The sequence below is a fragment of the Sitophilus oryzae genome, unplaced genomic scaffold, assembly GCF_002938485.1.
Source record: "Sitophilus oryzae breed Bouriz unplaced genomic scaffold, Soryzae_2.0 scaffold_177_pilon_pilon, whole genome shotgun sequence".
NCBI lineage: Eukaryota > Metazoa > Arthropoda > Insecta > Coleoptera > Curculionidae > Sitophilus > Sitophilus oryzae.
This window is the reverse complement of record NW_022146479.1, coordinates 8793369-8814214: the sequence shown is the minus strand read 5'-3', so window position 1 is coordinate 8814214 and position 20846 is coordinate 8793369. Positions and strand designations below refer to the sequence as shown.

At 29.9% G+C, this 20846-nt stretch overlaps 1 protein-coding gene across 2 annotated transcripts in view; it reads left to right on the top strand.

The window, feature by feature from the left end:
- LOC115882344 (hemicentin-1-like) overlaps positions 1-20846 on the top strand; it is a 176990-nt gene that overhangs the window by 28661 nt on the left and 127483 nt on the right. The gene's annotated exons all lie outside the window — the stretch shown is intronic.

Below are 20846 nucleotides of genomic sequence, written 5' to 3'. Positions count from 1 at the left end.
GCAAGAGCTTTATGGTTGAAATATGGAAAAATAATTTTTAGGTCCCCTAGTTTTGACCAATTCTTAATGAAGGTTAAAACGAGCTCTACATCCATTATTGTTCTCGTAAGGGCACAATGGCCTATATTTTCTTATTCTACGTCTTTTAGTTAGTAAGTAACAGCAGTTTTAACAAAATCGGTGACATGACGAAAATCGTCAATTTTCATGACTACGAGTATATTATGTGGAAAAAAACTCGAAAAACTGCACATTTTTGGGTATTTTTATACCCAAAAATATACATTGGGCATTTATTTTTAACATAGTCATAAAACTATAAAAATTTTGTCGAAAAATATAATTCATTTGTAGAAAATGTTATGTAAATTTGGAATATATACAGCTTTAAAACCTTAGGTTTTCGTTTGTTGTTCGAATTAGATTAAGGTACCTAGGCTTTGGAGAAAATAAATTTTTTGAACCCTTGATTTTGAGCTGTTTTTGGTGATGGATAAAACAACAACAATTACTACAATTACAACAACTATTACTGTTCTTGTAAAACTACAGTGGCCCATATTCTCTAATTCTACACTGTTTAATTATTTAATAACAGAAGATATAACAAAATCGGTGACTTTACCAAAATCGCCAATTTTCATGACATTTTTCCATTCATATAGGAAAAATATCGAAAAATGCCCATTTTTGGCTATTTTTACACATTTTCAAAGGCCTTAGAAACATAGTAAACATAGCTTTAAAATTATGAAAATTTTAGCACTTGTAGGAAATGTTAGATTAAGAAATAGGATTTATGTAGAGTCAGAATAAAAATAATTAAATTACCTCAGTTTTGTGGCAAAATTCAATTTTTTGGACCCCTATTTTTTATGATGGTTAGAACGTCCCGTACATCTATTATTTGTCTCGTAAGAGTACAGTGATCTATATTTCCTTATTCTATGCCTTTTAATTAGTAAATAACAGCAGTTTTAATAAAATCGGTGACCCGAAGAAAATCGACAATTTTCTTGACTCTATGGGAAAATGTCGAAATATTCTTCTTTAGGGATTTCCATGCAAGTTTTAAAAACGTGCTCCAAAAAACAGTAACTGTGATAAAATAATTATGAAAACTTTAGGATTTGTTCTAGAATATATTAACATTTCTATTACTTGTGGCAATTATCCACTCAATCTTTATTTCTGAAAATTTACATTTTGCGTATTTTTTTTTAAATAAAATAAATTTTAGAAATTATAAAGTAGAAACTGGAAACAATTAAACGTATCGCCACAGAATTCTGTTTTATTTTATCGTCATCCAGAAATAAAAAAGGGCCATCGTCGAATAAAGAGAACGGTAAAACTTTACGGTCTTCCTAACTTGTTTAATCCAAAGCACGTCAAGAGAAAAATTGTGTTATGCACTTAAAATTTATCCCGGTGTCTTTAACAGGTCCGCGCCGAAACGACAACTAAACTAAAAACAATCTAAACCTTTTTCTTTCCAACTTTTCGGAAGGTCAAATCGAGTTATCCAAGTCGCACGGTCCAAATTCCTTCGAAAGATTGCGCCCCAAAATCGAGAACATGAGGATCGACTTCTCGACTGATTTGGGGTTGTTTGCAAGGCTCTGGATCCAGCAGCATTTCGTCAGCCGCTCATAGTAAGTGAATTTTTACATTCGGAATTCATAATTTACTAATTTTCTCTTTTATAAAATGACAGCGAGATACTCTCTTACTAGAACAGCAGAATTAATAAAATACTAAAAATAATCGTACTGAAACTGTTTAACAAAGTACTTATTTATTAATATTATTTCTGAAACTATCAAAATATATTTAATAATACCTTAGGTTTAGGTAAAGTGATATTTAAAAAAATCATCCTGATCCACTAACACTTTTTTGAATCACCCTGTAGAAGTTAAAATAATTTCCTAAAATACATCCTAATTTAGACTTTAGGCTTGCATATATCCAAAATTCCTAAGTTTATTTTTGTAGGCCCTATAGATCGGCTGTCTGAAGGAAAAATACAGTATATGATGAAAATGTTTTTGTGAGAAATTTAGAGTAAAAGTTGCTTTGTTATACAGATCACATTTAAGATACTGTTTTTTTTAGTCTGTATCTTCGTTATTTTGCTGTTAATCTAAATGTTTACGGTTGCAATAGATAGATAATGACCAAGTATATAACCTATAATTTTTTTATTTCCTTAGATAAAAAACTAGATTTGGTATGTTAGTATATGACATAAATTAGAATTGATTGACGTATTCAATTGTTTTTGGTCACTTCCTGTTTCACCGGAAATGACTACAACTTTTGATTTTTAAATAGCAACCCCGGTATATTTTTACTTTATTCGATAGAAAATGGCACTCTGAATAGATTGACATATCATATGTCAACTTTTGACATTTTCGTTTAAAACAAAATCTTATTTTAAATTTCAATCTAGAGTGCCATGGATGTGTTAAAAACACTAATGTTTAATCAAGGAACCTTGGAAAAATAGATTTGAGCGTCTAATGATTTTCATGTTATAAGCCCGTTATAAGATGTTCAAATCGTATTTTTAATCAGCATATTTGGAAAAGGCATTTTTTTACGAATAATTTGATACCACACACTTGGTATTTCGAGTCAAATTGCTATTATGAACCGTGTTACAATTTCAAATAAACCATATGCAAAAATGTCAAAAGTTGGCATATGATATGTCATTCTATGCAGAGTGTCGTTTTCTATCGAATAATGTAAAAACATACCGGGGTGTCATTTACAAATCAAAAGTTGTAGTCATTTCCGGTTAAACAGGAAGTTACCAAAAACAACTGAATACGACAATCAATCCTAATTTATATTATATACTAACATACCAAATCTCGTTTTTTTTTATCTGAAAAAATAAAAAAGTTATAGTGGTGAGCCACTTTTGAGACACACCCGGTATATGTTAAAAATTATATTTACAAAAAAATGAATATACTGTGTTTCTCCTTAGGACTGCCGAAATGCCCGACACATTGTTGCCGGGCCTGAAGTAGTAGGAAAAACTTTGAACCATGGCAACCCATATTTGCAACTTTTTAATTAGCACCCTGTTAAGAGAAATTAGATTTCGATTAAAAATATGATGAGCGTAATAATCCTGCAGCCGGATCCTGTACTATCTGAAAATGATTTTTTACTTTTCATTTCAATCGGTTATAAAAACGCGCTCTTTAAAATTTTAAAAACTATGAGATTTATGTATCACAAATCTTGGTTTTTATATTTAGAGGGTACATTTATCAGAACACATCTGTCTCTAACGTAGTTACAACAAGATTTATACCAGTATGTTATCCGGACGTCTCATATATATAAATACACATATAGGTCCTTACACAATAATAAAGATGATATAATATTTAGGTTGAAAGCTTTTAAAGCCCCGAGACAATATAAATACGAGCACGAGAAAAAAAACAAAAGCAAAATGCAACCGAAACGATTCTAAATCGAACTTGTTTGCCATAACTTTTGATTTAGATATTTCAAAAACGCTCGGGATCCCATGAAAGTCTTTTATATTATATAGAGCGAATGCATGTATTCTTCTATGAGTTTTCCACACAGATACAATATGGCATCGGAGATATATAAAATTTTAAATCCGGAACTGCAGCTCGACTGTGTCGACTTTCTTGGTTATGTTCCACGTATCGAATTGTTTTAACTATGCCTTTCAAATAAGTTCAACGAATTCGGAAAGTTTCCTTTAGAAATAATAAATAACGTTCCTAACGAGAAATACGAAGTACGCTCGCCTTTTTGGCCAAATAAAGTTGTAGCATTTACTTTTAAATTACCTTTAAATGCTCCACGTTCAAGTTTACTTTATTCAGTCTATTTTATTTCAATCCCAGCCTTCGGAGAACTCATCTATTTTTCTAATATTTCTCCAAATGAAAAACTCAAGTTTAAATACCCACTTCCTAATTCGTAATGACAAATATTCTGAAATAACAAACGACGAAAATCTATTAAGAACCTTGTTATCTCTGGCAGGAAAAAGTTTTTCTTTATTTTTTTATATCATGTTCTCCAGTCTAATACTACTTAGAAAATAGGTCTCTAGAGAGAAGTTTTATATCTTAGAGCAAGGTAAGGGTCTTTAGCAAATAAATTTATAATATAAACCGCATTGTATACGAAGCGATTACTAAAACCATTAAATTGTCTAACAGCTAGAAAGTTAAAGGATGTATTTTGTGAAAATTTGTTTTAACCGTATCTGCAAATATTTGCGTTCTAAAAATGTGCAGCTAAACTAAATTTAAATGTTTCTGTCGAGGCCCTTTGAAAAGGGAGACGAAAAGCCTCTGGCAGAAAATGTTGAGTGGCTTCATTCAGTATTAATTTAGTAAGCAGCTAATAGGGATTTACATTTATTATTTTTTTTATAAAATTATTTTGCCAGCTTTTAAACGTTTAAGCACGTTCTCACTCGAATTTATTGCTCAAAAAAAATTATTGAAGTTTCAAAAAATTTTGCAGCAGACACATTATAGAAAATTTTATGTATTTATAGAAAATATAAAAACTTTAGTTCTTAAATAGTAGAGTAAACGGAATTTATAGACCCCCATCTACAAACATAGTAAATTTCCTAAATGATCACGATCAATTCCTTCGTTACATTAATCAAAAAAACTTCAATGAAATACTTGTTGGCGATATGAATATCGATATATCAAACGATTTAGATAATAATGTAAACCAATACAAAAATATTCTGGCGTTGTACGGTTACATATCATGCATAAATAGACCAACAAGAGTGACTCAAACATCGCAAACAATAATTGATCATATATTTGTACGAAATGATATTCTAAAAAATAAATCTATGTTCCTGAGACCACTAGTTTTCGAGGACTCTTTGACTGACCATTAAGCCATCGGGTTATCAATTGAATTACAATGCTATATTAAGGAAAAACCAAGAGAATCTGAAATTTATAAAAAGGTAAATTTTCATAATCTAATGCATTTACCATCTACTGAAAATTGGGATAGTGTTTTTTGCGAGAGTTCTGATGTGGAAAAGTGTTATTCACAATTTATTTATTTGATTAAGGATTTTATTAATAGATCGACCTCAGTTTGCAAAAAATCAAACAAACATCGTAAAATAAAACCCTGGATCACGGTTGGTATTATTAATTCGATTCGTAATAGAGACAAAATGAAAAAAGATCTACGTAGGGAGTCTTCGGCCGAAAAACAAGATGCATACAAGAAATATCGAAATTTGGTAACAAGAATAATTAGAGAAACTAAAAATCAATATTATAAAAATAAAATTAAAAAAGCTGACAAAAATATTAAATTGATCTGGTCTACAATTAATGAGGCTACAAATAATATCACAAAAAATAAGGCACCTATCGCAAAAATTAGAAATTACGACGGAGAATATATTGAAAATAAACATGAATTGAGCAATATATTTAATGTTTTTTTTTGCTAGCGTTGGAAAAGAAATGAACGCAAATTTTAAGAAACAATTGGCAGTTGGTGTGCCGAATACATCAAATGTAGAAAAATCATTCTATTTAGGGCCGGTTTCGGAGGCCGAACTAGTAAACTGTATTTCTACTTTAAAAACCGGCTCATCAGCAGGACATGATGATATATCTGTGGAATTTATAAAAATGGCTCACTTATATATCATAAAACCTTTAGCACACATAATAAATTTAGCTATATCAACTTCTAATATTCCATTGGACTGGAAATATGCTATCGTCACTCCAATTTTTAAAGGCGGAGATCCACTAGACATGTCCAATTATAGACCGATATCCTTGATTAGTAACATTGCAAAACTATTTGAGAAATGTATAAAACAAAAACTTGTAAAATATTTAGAAGCTAATAATATTATTTTTGATAAACAGTATGGCTTTCGAAGCGGAAAAAGTACTCAAGATGCTATATTTTGTTTGACAAGTTCAATATTGCAAAATTTCAATTCAAATAAAAAAAGTTTGGCAGTATTTTTAGATATTGCCAAAACATTTGACACCGTTTCTCATGCAAAGTTGCTAAATAAACTGGAAAATATTGGTGTACGAGGCGTGCCACTAGCACTTTTTAGGAACTACCTTTCTAATAGAAAACAAAAAGTAAAAATTGGAAATATACTTAGCCACCCTCAACCTATAACAGCGGGAGTACCACAAGGCACAACTTTAGGACCGATATTGTTTTTAATATATATCAGCGGAATAAAAGATGTTGCCACAAGTGGCAGTATAATTGCATATGCAGACGATACCGCTATAGTTTTTACAGGAAATTCATGGGATGAGACTTATGAAGCAGCAGAACAAGGTCTATGTAAAATACGGGAATATCTTGATGACGGACTATTAGCTTTAAATATTAAAAAAACCAGTTTCATAACCTTCACTCTTACAATTGTTGATCAACCCCAAAAAAATTATTTGTTGGTTCATTCTCAAAATTGTCTAGCTAATAATATATGCCAAAATTGTCCAAAAATAAATAGAATTTCTTATGCTAAATACCTTGGAATAAATGTAGATCAGCACTTGAGATGGAAGGAACATATTGATTTAGTCAAGAAAAAAATAAGAAGTATGTTTCATAAGTTTTATCAATTAAGGGAATTTTTGGAAAAGAATCTTTTGATTACTCTGTATTATAGCCTTGTGGAATCTATTCTCAGATATTGTATTATTGTTTGGGGATCAAGCTTTAATAACATTATAAAAAGTCTTGAAGTTTGCCAGAAAAAAATACTAAAAATAATCTTAAGAAGGAACAATAGATATCCAACCGAAAATCTATTTTTAGAGGCTGAGGTATTAGATTTGAGATGTCTATATGCTCATTCTATTGTGATGTACCTTTATAATAAACCCGAATTACGGAGTGTACAAAATCATAACCACCTCACAAGAGCGGTAAGTAGTAAAACTCTCAGCGTTCCATGTTTTCACAGATCTCACGTACAAAGAACATTACTTTATTTTGCACCTAAATTGTTGGTTCTAGTAAATAAAAATCTTGTTTTAGTGCAAATGTTAACGGTAATTAATCAAGGATCACAATGGTATTTTACGCCTTCTAATTAGTCAACAATAGTAGTTTTCTCAAAATTCTCTTTCTCAAAATCGGTAACAAACAAAATCGCCAATTTTCATAAACGCATGAATGGAAAAATCGAGAAATTAAATATTTTTGGCTATTTTTACCTTTTTTCGAGGCTCATATAAGGACAATAGCAGTGTTTATGGGAAATTTCATATACTAAGAATATTAAGGTTTACATACTTCGATTATCTTACACAGGGAATTTATTTTATAAGAAACCGTGCATCAGGTACTTTAAAATTATGATGAAATTTTAAGTTTGTATTTAATTTTAAATTTACATTCAATTAAGTCATTATTTGAGGTTTGTATCTGATATTTATGGCGGTATTATAGCACAATAACTGCAGATCCCTGCTGAGTTAAATTGAGATGCTAAGAACATGAAAATATTCCATATCTTTAGAAATTCGCTCCTTTTCCTTATAGGAATTCTATATATTACATATTGGCTCGTCCCGATGATATTAGTGCTTTTACTATCAGTGTTATATAAAGTACGGAATTTTTATCAAAATATTTTATTACGCCCGAAAAAATACGATTAAAATATCTATTTGATATATTAAAGTTAAAAATTAAAACTAGCAATTTCGTAAAAATAAACTGAATATATTGCGGCAGAAATATTTTAAATGGTACATTTCAATTTAAATAAATTCAACGGTATTTATTATTTAATGTGACAACAGAGAACGCAAAATAATAAATTGTAGCTATATATAGATAAACATTATCGGAGCTCTGTGTGGGAATAACAGACTATTTGTTACATGAAATTGTGCATTAAACATGTCAAATAAAACTGATACCGTTCCACTATTTGACTTATTTCGTTACAGATTTCGGCTTGCCGTTGAATTGAAAGCTCTTATAACGCGAGATTTATAATTTAAACACCTTGAGATAATATCAATAGAATTGTGTATTGACATAAGTAAAAAAAATATTTAGATTTTTATTTAGACAGATCTTGCTGTGTAATTTTGTAGCGACTGATGATTTCCTAAAAATTGTATTGGAGTTTTCAGCAATGTGACATCGAATTTGACAATGACAAAATCACATTTTTGCTGGAAAAAAATATTTTTGCTATTAAAAAAAATATTAATTTGAAGGTAGATTTTTGCAAATAATATTTAAATGTCGATTCCAAATGAAACAAAATTCTAGAAGTACAACTTTAACCTCTCTTCAAAACAGTCTAATACAACTTTCGCATAAAATCATCTGGACAGATAATATTAGGCCTTTTCAAAATTTACATGGGATTTCCTATATCCCGTGTTCCGATGCACCATACGGTATAAAGTACCAACGCTTATCGGGTTTAGTAAAAAATAGAACGAAAATATCTTATGATGTGATAAAACTTTTCTCTGTTATTAACTGTAACAATAAAACGAGATATTTTATGTACTTGTGGCATTTATGATGGCTTTAAGTTACTGAGAGTAATGCGCAATGTAATTTCACAGTTTGAGAATAAAAAAAAACGCCGAATTGTCAAAATAGGATAGTGCATACACATAAAGAAATATAAAATAGCTATAATAAGAAAATGTGTTTTTGAGCATTATATTGTGGGTTTAAATAGATATTTTCAAGCAGGTTAATTTTTTTAGTAATAGTAAAATTATTTTAAGAAATTTTGTATATAAACAGGGAAAATATAGTACCAAACTTCAGTGGATGATATATCAGATAAAAATAGATGACAACGTACCTAAAGAGTGTAGCACGTTTTATAAACTTTACTACCTTTTTCAGTAATGGCCTTATATATTTTAATTATTATTATTAAATAATTATTTGTTTATAATTTTCTCTAACTAACTATAATATTTATATGTCTTTATATATTTTTTTTGATTATTTATAAGCAGCAGGTAAGTTACGTAATGTTGACAGTTTTTTTTCAATTTACCTTTCTAATATTTTTCCAAAAAATAACTGTTTATTTGGTCAGCACAGCAACGCCTCTAACTTCCGTTTTCTGATGTCATTTCGGGATTGTCAAAATCTTTGGAGGTTCATTTGGAGCTTCGATTATATTGGTGTGGCGATCGGAAGGAGATTGTAATTTCTTATAAGAATTTCCTTATTTAAATAATTCATCTTAAAGGTTGAGTAGAATATTTAAATATTATTGAAAAAGTATTATTGATTATTACAAAAGTTACCTGAATCATATATCAAAATCGATTTTATGGTATGTATTTTATATATATTTATATTTTTTTCGGTATGCCATGTGGCCAGATATTGAGTAAGTTATCTTATTCTCGTTTTCTTTACTTTTCATATTCTGTTAGATTTGGACTTTCCTGTATTAGATCCAGTAGATCTTAATGTATTTGATATGCTGGATAAGGGGGTATTAGTTATGCTCTGGGGTGAGATATCATAACCTAAAATCAATAAATATTCATTTAAATATTGTCCACAGGATTTTTTTCTTTGGTGGTTTATTTGTCTTTATTTCTGAAGATTTTACATTCACTTGTCAGTTTCCGTACCGTTATCGATGTTAAGGGTAACTTTATTTAAACTTGCAAGAATATTACCGACAATAGTCACCAATGTCACCTCCTGATATTAAAAAATAACATCATAAAGTAATGATAGTTGAAAAAATTGCAAATTGTTGGTGGCAAGTTCATTTCACTCTTAAAAATTAACCAAGGCATATGTTGATATGAGTCACGAAAGAACACATGGTTATGATCGAAAAATGATGTTATAGGAAAAGTTACTCATGAAATTATTGCACACAAAAACAACCCTGTTAATAAGCCAAATACTAAAATTTATAAAAAAACTGAGTTTATGAATTAAAGATTTATATACAGTTTGCTAAAAAAATCATGAAAATGGGATAATTCATAGAAATTATTAATAATTCATCTCTAAAAATAATAAAAATATAACATTTTAAACTTGACGAAAAAATTCTCCGTTGCGCTTTTTTTTGCATGAGTGTACATTAGTGCTTTTTTAGGACTATTGATATTACAAAAAGAGTAAATTAGGTTCAGATTGACACAAAATTGAAATACAGATATAACAGACGTCCCGTATATACTCTTTATAATCGAAATAGATGGGTTGTTGTATCGGATTTCTTTCGATAAGCGGCATCGAGATAAATATTAAACAGGACGCTCTTTATAACCCTGTGAGAGGAAGGGCCTTTTCCAAAGACCTTTTAAGTTGAAAAACGTGGGGCTCATAGAAAACTAGGTCGATAAATTATTCTTTATTTTTTCCGCGGCGCTGAAGATAGAAACCGATTGCGGCAAAAATGGAAAAAGTCGAAAACATCATCTGGCCGGATCGTCATGTTTTAATATTAGCGCCGCTCTTTTAGATAGCGCAGGGATCTATTTAGTTTTATCGTTTGTCACATGCCATAACGGCGAATTTGCAAACGACAAGCGAACGGACATGGGCGGATTCAAATTTTCTAATCCCTTTCATGCAAACACCTATTAAAATAACAAGGGAATCAATACGGCCCGAGATGTTCAAACGTTATTACCCCTTGCTTTCATTTGCATAATATACAATCTTATCGAATCATTTCGGGCTCTAAGTATCACCCGTAAATTTCCTGTTACGGATTCCAGTGGCGAAGCCCTTCCATTTTCTACTAGGGATAAAGACTAGAATATTTTTCCAAAAAAATTGAAAATTCTTATTTATTTAAAATAACAAAATAAAATAGAAAGATATAGAGCTGAGGAGAATCATGTTTGGTCCTTAAACCTATTGGGAGAGTTCAAAAAGTAATAGTGATTATAGATTTTTGCCGTTCACCTTTAGGAAATCTTACAAATATCGCGTAATATCAATTAGACTATTATCGTACGTATACATTGGTGCGCTGCGCGTCGGCCACGCGTTACTTTTGTTGTTTTAACGAACATCCCGCGATCCATAGAAATCCCGCGAACATTCGTTTAGTCGTTAATCATGCCTCTATCGTCCGAGAAGAACTACGCAATTTTAGTGATGAGTAGTGCGACTCTTTAAACACTCCATTAATAAACAATATTCAAAGAAAACACAAAAAAAGATAATTTATTCAAAGATATAATAATACACATAGTCACTGATAAATGGGCGCGGAATGCGCGCGTTGTCTTCACCGGCCGTCCCGATTGAACAACGAACATAGAAAGCGAAGCGTCGAAAAACCAACTGGAGATGGTTACTTGTGTCTAGCCCTAGCAGGCAACTATTAAGCCCGACCAATCACGTTAGAGTTTTTGACAAACACAAATGTATTAACACCCTTCAAATAATCACGCTGACCAACCTGATTGGTCAAGCTTAATAGTTGACTGCTAGAACTAGACACTTCTGAGATGGTTCGCGGCAAGCTGTTTGCACGCAGAGCGCGCTCAACTTGAAAACACGTATCAATACAGGCAAATCGGTGGCGCGTTCGTGGCGCAGCGCGCCAATGTATACGTACCATTATAATATATAATCAATTAGTATATAGAGTCAATAAGTGCAAACATTTTTAGGGCTAGGAGATCTCGATAAAAGAAACATATTTTCTCTTTACTGTTTTTCAAGAAAGTCCAAAATAATCAAGTTATTTTACTTTAAATTTCCAAAAATATCATCTTTTCTAGATTTTCATTCTTTTAAATTTAATCTACTATCTATGTTGTCATATCATCAAATTATGTTTTTTTAACTAAAAACTAAAAATTTTAATTTTTTTGCGAAAACAACCTCATAATCGTGTTTCTGGTGACAAAATATACCAATTTGGATGCGCACTCGTCGAAGCGCATTTTACCCTCCTGTATATTTCTGATAAAATAAAAGCGACTTTATCTTGTTTTCTCTATATAACAGGCATCTGACAATATCGCCACACACATTCTTAACAGACTTTTTTCCAAGTTCTAACTAAACCAAACTTTTTTAATATGCCGTACTCATTTTATCTGGAACAAAAGTTTCAAATTGATTATTGTTCTACGACTTGTTGCTTTTTTACATCGATTTGTTTCCTTCGCAGTAAGAACGAGATAATTAAGAAGAATCAGTCTGCTAAGACACAAGTGCGAGAGAAAACGAACTTGAGGCTTTTTTGATATCGTATAACTGCTGCTTTAAAGAATCCTGTAGAATCAGAAAAAAAATTGTACTTATACTGAAAGATAAATGAAAACTCGTATATATAAAAATATGCCTCCCAGCCCAATATGACATTTTATGAGTTAATAAATAGCATAATCTTGAACTGAGAACTGACTATAGATATTTTTTTATATTTTTTCCCTTATATAAAAATTTTTGGGACTTTTAAAAATCAAATTAGGACTTTCCTGGATAAGTTTAGATTCTAAAAAATAGGACAATTCTGCCTAAATTGAAAAGCCCCTTAACCCGAAGTGTCCTAAATATATTATAAAAAAATCATACCTTTCCTTTATCAGAGAGTTTTACTTTTTCTTTAATAAGTTCCATTCGAAAAATAAGGCAACCTTTAAAACTTATTTAATGACTTGGTAAGGCTGCTTGCTCTCTTGTTCAGATAGCTTATTTAAATAAAACATTACTTTTATTCTCGTTCGATGTAGATATAAAGCTACATTAGCGGAGAATCCCTAGAAAATGGAACTTCTGAAATAAAACCACACAGCCCAAGCCTATAAGGGATGCTTGAAACCTCTCAAGACATCAGTAGGCTTCCAACACAGCGAATACTAGCATAAAATCCTCGTGTTACTTAGCAAACTTGTTTTTCTTATTGCTTTAAAAGTATATGCTGTGGTTAAAATACGCTCAAATTTGAATTCATAAAACACCCATTTGCAAATAAAGAAAATTGTTCAACATGCGTAGTTTTAATCAAACCAAAAATATCGCCTATATCATTATGGTGGGACCATTGTTCTATATCTCAGTCATTAATAAACAACAAACATAGAACAACACGATAACAATGTAAAATATCTCAATACTAGTTTAACAATAACAATAATAAACCAATAGGATACATGAACACGTGCAATTCATAGAACATAATTATACAACAAAGTTTTTGCAAGTATTTAAAAATTATTAAAAAATATTTAAAGTTCCTCTCCTAACGATATCTTTGAAAATTTAAATCTATTTAAGACTTTTTTTTATTAAAATCAAAATAAATTGATTTATTTCTTAATGTTAATTCTTTTTGTCACAAAACGCATAAGCAAATTAAGTGGAGGATAACTAACTCTAAAAGACATATAAATTTTTAACTTAACAGACCGGGGTGATTTGTCAGTGGCTTTAAAAGTTCAAGAAACCAAGGAAAGATAAAACGTTTGCCGGTCCCACTAATATTTCTCGGGGAGCTTTAAGAAATCAGAATTTGACAAAAAAAGAAACTTTTTATATACGACCCAGAACAGTAGCTGAATTCTGAAAAGTGTAACTGAATTAAATTAATGTAATATTTGTAGGAGTTTATGTAGATTTCGAATGCCTGAACATTTAAAGGCATAAATGTTAAAGTTTTGTAATTTTTTCCAAACCTTCCTTTACAACGAAAATTTCAAGATCTATAGGAAATTTTATGTGACTTTGGATTATGTCAAGTAGGAAAATTATTTTTTTGAAAACCTTTCAAACCTCGGAATGAATTTTGAAGGCAGTTAAAAACTTTGTCCATATCCAATGCAGAACCTCTCACACCAGAATGGCCTAGATTTTCATATTCTATACTTTCTAATTAGTTAGTAACACACGTTTTAAATAATTTTATTTTTTTTTTAAATCGTAAATTTTTGGAAAAAAGTCGAAAATCCACCCTTTTTGCAATTTTTAACCCATTTTCAAAAATCTTAGAAATATAGTAAACATAGTCCTAAAATTATGAAAATACCAGCATTTGTAGGAAATTTAATGTAAATTCAGAACATACGCTATGAAAGGCTTAGATACTTTGATTTTGTGACAAACTTAATTTCCTCCTTTGTTTTTGAGCTGTTTTTGATGATGGTTAAAATATCCCTTACATCAATTACTGGTGAGTGGCCTGTATTATCGTTTCCTACACCTAATTAGCGCGCGCGAACAACAGTGATTTTATTAAAATCGGTGACATCACCAAAATCGGCAATTTTCATGATGTATGCAAAAACATGGAAAAATTGGCCATTTTGGACTATTTCTGAAATATTTTCAAGACGTTCTAAAGAAATAGAAAACATAACATCTCATCAGAACTAGTAGGAAATTTTATGTAAATTTAGAAGATGTCCACGCTTTAAAGTTCAAATGTTCTGATTTTCTAGAAAAAATAATTTTTCAAACCTTTATTTTGAATGATTTTTGGGAGTGGTTAAAACATAGCAATATAAAAAAGGGAATGTACAGAACGAAATATACTTAGAAATAATTCATTTTAATTACAAAATAAAGAAAAAAGAATTATTCTTAACAATGTTATGACAATATAACATTTCACTAAACTGAGAATATTACAAAGAAATAAAATGGTCTTATTGAAAGGATTAAGTTGTCAGAAACCTGATACACTTTTAATTAATATTTAAAAGCGTTTTGAAAATTAATCCTTTTTCAGCCTTTTATATCGGTACTTCTATTTTTATATTAGGAACACCCCCAGGGTTTTCTATATAAAAGAAATATTCTGTCCTAAAAATATATCATTATTTCTGTTATCTATTATTCAATTTGGTTTTAAATTACATAACAGGATTTTTTATAGTTGAAAATATAAAGTTTAAATAGAAAAATATTTTTAAATAAAGTTTTATGAAACCAATTAACAATAAAAGATTTTATATTTTAAAATAGAACAAAACTATTATGAAAACAATATTCAAAGAATTTTTTTATATATTCAAAGAAGTTATAATCCTAATATGTAGTGTATAATTTAAACATGAAGGAAAATTTGCATGCGTTGAGTTAAAATTGAATATTATTTACGCAGAAGCAAGGTACACTTGTAGAGTTAATTCTGCTTTGCATAGCTCAAAAAGCAACGACAGATTTTAATCAAATCCAAATCGATTTTCGGTTAACTAAATGTCGCAAATTGATTAAAGTTTCCCTCAGCCCAGTGGCGGAGATAGAAGCAACGCCATATTAATTAAAAAGATACGATGTTAGAGAAATACGTTAGATATTAAAAAAAAATAGAACCTATTATCCCAGTGGAATAAATTATTCCAAAGACATTGTTTCCTTCCCTCTTGAGGCATCTTCAGAGCATTTTGGGGCATATGTTTATAGAAACGTTTTTTTTTTATTGCAGGTATACTCACCGAAGTTTGACACATTTTTTTACCGGTCTGTTTATTTTAAAATAAATATCACAACAATATGGCAATGGAAGAAGTAATTATAATAGCTCATTCAAATTCCAAAAAAAAACAGCACAAAAGTAAAAAAAGAGTTTTATTTGGCTTAAACACACTTTATTTAGAGAGTGTATTTTTAAATAGAAAAATAGATATCCAAATGGTCAGCTTTGTTTATCCCAAAAACAAAATTGTACCGAAAAAAGTGTCAACTCCAGAAAATTCCGCGCAATGGACGACTTTCGTATAAATCAACCAATTAAACGTCAAAATGGTCGGTTTGGCTAACAAACAGATCTTCCACTTGAATATAATATCCATTGTTTCGACGCTTATCTGTTACTGATAACAATATTATTTGTTGCTCTTGTGGTGTTATTCCAACGAAACCGTTTTTGGTTAGGAATTAATGCTGAACTAGGCTAGAACCGCAAACCAGATAAAAACAAATTTATTTACTCTTAAAATAGCCGTTAAAAAACACTGAATTTCTAAAACTTTAAATAATGAATACTATTCAACATTGTAATATACTATTTTCTATTCAACTTTATACTATTTAACTCAAATTACAGAATTTGCTATGAGAAATTATAGAAACAACAAGAATATATAAAATAAATAGGTCTATCAAAGCGTTGGCGTACTTTCCCCGGTATGAAACTCCCACTAAATGTCAGAAGGTCTTTTGTTTATAAGGATCTTTGTATTTCAATATAGAATGAGTTGAAACTGAGAAATTACTTTCCATATAAATTTTAACATTGTATTTTTTTAGCTGGCGTTTTAATAAAAAGAAAATTATAGTGAAGAATTATTTATGTTTATAGATGTATCAATCAACTAACCTTATATTATGTTTTATTATCTTCTTGTATTTTTTCAACTTATTTCCTCTTAATTCCTTCCTAGTACTACAATTTCTTCATTTGTTAGAGTTCCCGCGTTGTTCTTCAAATCTCTTCTAGGGGCCCCATCACTTCACTACCGAAAAAGAACAAATATTTAATTCTATTATTACCTTATTGCTATATACAGGGTGAGTTTTAAACAAGTAGAGATATTTATATTTCAACCCGGAAACACAATAATTATGAGGTTTTTTTCGCGAAAAAAAAATTATTATAAAAATTTGTAATTTTATGAAAAAAATTTTGGAATTTTTTTTAGTTTTTAGTTAAAAAAGATAATTTTTTGATAATATGGCAACATAGGCAGTAGGTTAAATTTTCAACAAAGAAAACCCAGGGAAAATCCGGTGGTTCTCAAAATTTAAGCAAAAAAAACTTTTTTTTTAAATATTTGATGTAAAACAACTCGGTTATTTTCGACTATTATTTATTTATGTATTGTTTATTTCATTAAACCTGATCAATTAATACAATAGTATAAATGTTTCAAGAAGTATTAAAGTCAAATAAAAATCATTCTAATCGATATAGCAACGCATAATAAATGAGGTAATTGAACAAAATTAACTAATTACTTCTAACTATTAATCATGGAGATTAATTTTGGCCGTTGTTAAATGAATTCGTCTGGCGTTTTAAAGTGACGTTTGGTTAAGTTTGAAACCGCAACAGTCAACCAAAAACCGAATTACAGCGCGAATTTGGCCGAAAATTAAATGCATAAAACCAAAGTGAAAACGAATTTGAAAATTTTCGTAGAAGGGGAATTTATAACTAAAGGTAAATTTTGGTCTTAGAGCTAAAATAAATTATCCCACAGTTTTTAAGCGTTAAATGAGTCCAGGGCTTATTACGATTTTAAAATATCCGATGCAACAAAAATATCACAGGTAAAATCCTTTGATACGTTTTTAAGTGTGTATGTGTGTTTTAAAAACGAAGCGAACATCAAAGAAAGTAGTCGTATTTTATTTTTTCTTGCTCGAATTCATAACAGGTTTAGCAGTAAACCGTTTCTTCCCAGTTTTTCAATTTTAACATTTAATTAGCTCTGCTTTACTACAAACGCTAGCAGTATTATCTGCATCAGACGCTAGCACTATAATCTGCATACTAAGAAATATACTCTATATAGAAAAAGTATGCCTCTCCTTTAAAAATTTATAAATAGAGATTTTCAATTAAAATTCTATTTGCTTCATTAAATTTAAACCGGAATATTAGTAGGGCATCTGTAACTCCTATAAAAAACAACTTAGAAATTTTGTATAAGTGCAAACCTAAAGTATGTAACGTATGAAGATGTAAAGTAGAAGTAAGGAAGAATGTAATGTATATTTCAGGACATTTCTTGTATTTTTAATATTATTTTTAAAAGTCTGAAAAAAACATTCTTCTTAATTATTTATTAATATGAAACTATCAAAACATATTTGACAATATCTTATAATAGACTATGTAAAGTGATCAGAAAGGAAGCCAAAAATGCAATAATATAGAGTGTATTCCATTTAAAAAGAATCATCACAATCCACTCACATTATAATTATAATTAATTATATTAGTTAATATTAGTTAAATTATATTAGTTAATATTAGTCACATAATGAGAAAACATTTACCTTTAATTGAGCCTTTAATAACATTCCTTTTCACAATTACCAAAACACACAACAAAATAACATCAACCCGTCTCGAACGGTAGTCTAAAAACAATTACCTAACACCTATCATCTCTGTGCGTTGTCTGATTTCCCTCTCCCTAGTTTACGAATAAATATTTTAAAAATCAATAATAATTTACAGAGTGTCCTAAAACTGAATGTTTTGAATTTAATCAAATATGTTTACTCTTAAATAGGCGGGTTATCTTATATGACATAACCAAAATCGCCAATTTTCATAAGTATATGTATGGAAAAAGTCGAAAAAATGGCCCATTTTTGGCTATATTTTATATATATTCAAAGCCATTAGAAAAAACAGTAAATGTAGCTCTAAAATGTTAAAAATATTTAGCATTTGTAGGAACTTGTATGTAAATTTAATAAATATAAATATATTAGAGCTTAAATGCTTTGATTTTGAGAAAAAAATGTTTACTCCTTGTGTCTGAATGATTTTTGAAGATGGCTAAAGCTTTAATGACTTTTCTTAAAATTTTCATAAAGCCAAACCGGCATCTAATTTTTTTTCTATACATAGAAATGAATCATTGACTTGATCAAAATCGCTAATTTTTATGGTTTTTATGTTATGAAAAAAAAAAGGAAAAATTGCTAATTTTTTATGTATTTTTTTCTCAGACGTAATGTTAAAAAAAATAGAATCGTGCCACTTTTAATGAAAAAAGAGTGTAAAAACGTGTTAAACATATATACGTTAATTATAACGAATATTTTCGTTTCATAAAAAATAGGCCGCGTTATACACTGCACAAAATGGTTGTGAAACAAACTAAAACACCCGCAAAAAATAGTACGTTTAGTACGTTTTCACATTTCCCCCGCCTGTCAGAACTGCAAACTCTGACTAACTATACCCTAATTGGTTATTTTATTCTGTTTGTCTGCAACTCATTCATTTCTAAAGCATGTACGTATGCTTTACCATGGACGAGATAAACTGATTTAACAGCAGGACACAAGAACTATTTATTTACTGGCGAGCCAAGCGCACATAAGAAAAAATTGAATTATATTCAGATTTCCCACTATAATATTTTGACATTTAACGTTTGCTCGGTCATAAATAAAACATTATCCTATGAGCGGGCACACCGGATATATAAAGCCAAACTACGAAACACCGCACCAAAAAAAGCGGTGCTTCAGTTTTGAGGTTTTTGCGGAACTTGGCAAAGCATTTAACTCTCTCAAACGTTCGTGTTTGTTTTGCAATGGGTAGTTTTTCCAAAAAAAAACTGTATTTAAATAATAAATATCAACCTTTTAACATTCGACATAAAAATGGCAACACCCAGTATATTGTTTTTTCAATAGATGGAGAATTAAAAAATGAACATTTTTGTATTTAGAATAGTTCAAAATTTTTACCGGTTATGCAGATATTCGCGATTTTATATTTCATATGGCATTTTTCATGCCATAAAACCATTCAAAATTTTGGAATACTACTTTAAATACAATAAATGTTAATTTTTTAACTCTCTATCTAATAAGAAAATAATATACAGGGTGTTCCATTAAAAAAAAAAAAGAAAAATTATTTTATATATCAAAAAGTTTAGCGTAGAATTTTGAACGCCCTGTATAATTTACGAGTACCATATTTATAGCAAAGTAAGTACAGACCATCTAAAGTAAATACCTAATATAATTTTGATTTCAGGACATTTCTTGTACCTGTAATAATTTTTTTAAGAAAGACTAAAAAATAAATATTTTTTATTTATTTATTAATATCTGTAAAACCATCAAAATATAATTTTTCCTTCGCTTGTCCTTGATATAATTACCATGTAGTTTCCGAATAAACCTACTCATCAGCACGAACTTTTTTGGAGTTTTTTTTGATCTGTGGCCCGGTTCGATCGCTGCCTGTGTTGTCATTCCGTTTTCGTGCTCGTCAGCGACGACTGTAAACAAATCGCGTGTGTCGAAAATTAAAAAGAAAAATGCCGAAAAGACCATTTAAAGACAAGGACCAGGACAAATACGGTGAAATAAAGAGATTAAAAAAGCAATTTAGAGAAATGCAAGAACATTTAAATAAGATTTGTGTGATCTCTAGTGAATCATCTTCTGAAGTTTTTTCAACATCAGGTACGTTTTTTTTTTCTTTTTAGCTTAATGAAGAGTTGTCAGATAACAAGGAGAAATTTAGGCAGGGATATCGTGCGATATTCCCTGAGAGACAGGAAAACCGTGCGGTTTTTTCATGTCGTCCTTATATAATATAAATAAAATGTTTTTAGGACAACGTGCGTTGTTCCTAAAATTGAAATCGGGCGATTTCTTATATAAACAAGCAATTATATAACATGAGATCAGGCGATCTCATTTGAATAGAACTTTGTCAGCTGGTATCTTCACTGAAAGACTGAAAAACCGTGCGGTTTTTTCATGTCATCCTTATTTAATATAAATAAAATGTTTTTAGGGCAACGTGCGTTGCTCCTAAGAAACGAAATCAGGCGATTTCATCACTTGAATAGGACTTTGATGTCATGTTTTCTTTTCAGAATCGGAGGCTACCTCTGATATTCCAAATATTCCAGCCCCAGACGTCACAGTAGTAGATACAGAAATACCAGAAAATTCTGATCAATATTTTGACGCTTTAGGTTTAAGACCAGACTCAGGGGACAATGAAGGCAAAGACTTACATGAAGAAATTGTTGTTCGCTGGCACAGCCACTTGAAAAAAGGGCTATCTAAAGAACAGCGAGAAGAATTAA